Source organism: Pteropus vampyrus, unplaced genomic scaffold (genome assembly GCF_000151845.1).
Source record: "Pteropus vampyrus isolate Shadow unplaced genomic scaffold, Pvam_2.0 Scaffold417, whole genome shotgun sequence".
Taxonomy (NCBI): domain Eukaryota; kingdom Metazoa; phylum Chordata; class Mammalia; order Chiroptera; family Pteropodidae; genus Pteropus; species Pteropus vampyrus.
The window spans coordinates 608605-609092 of NW_011889198.1; the positions used below are offsets into that span (position 1 = coordinate 608605).

At 68.4% G+C, this 488-nt stretch overlaps 1 protein-coding gene across 4 annotated transcripts in view; it reads right to left on the reverse strand.

Annotated features, from left to right (window-relative positions):
- PDZD9 (PDZ domain containing 9) overlaps window positions 1-485 on the reverse strand; it is a 26306-nt gene extending 25821 nt beyond the window's left edge. Inside the window, exon 1 of one of the 4 annotated variants that reach the window (XM_023523806.1) lies at window positions 378-485. The gene's annotated coding sequence lies outside the window, so the exon portion shown is untranslated. The other 3 variants (XM_023523807.1, XM_023523805.1, XM_023523809.1) reach the window with 3 other exon arrangements.
- Between the last annotated feature and the right edge of the window lie 3 nt (window positions 486-488).

Sequence of the window (488 nt, forward strand, 5' to 3'; positions counted from 1 at the left end):
TTCCCTCATTACCGGTTCCTCTGCCTACGAAGCATCCGAATCGTCCGTCTGCCCGTCTTCCCTGCTGTCATCCCGGCCAAGGCCGCGCTTCTCTCTCTCCCGGCCTACTCCGCCTCCCAGAACGCGCCCGCTGCCCTCAGAACAAAACCCCAACTCCTCATCGTGGCTCCCGAAGCCCCGCGGCGGGCCCCGCCCCCTCCCCAGCGCTCGCGGCACTTGCTCCTGCCTCGGTCTGCAGCAGTCTCGCCGCGACCCTCGCAGGTCAGGCCTGACGGTCTGACCCTGGCGGTCTCAGTGTAGAACCCCCCAGCCCCCGCCCCGTACCCCCACTCCCGCCATCACAGACCCCAAAGCGATTCACACAGCAACAGCAGTACCCTTATCATGAGAAGACAAGACCAGTGCCGCCGTGTCTGTCCCGTCCCCAGCGGGACGTCGGCGTCCGGAGCGGGGCCCGGGCCCGGCACGTGCGCTCCGCGGGGACGCGA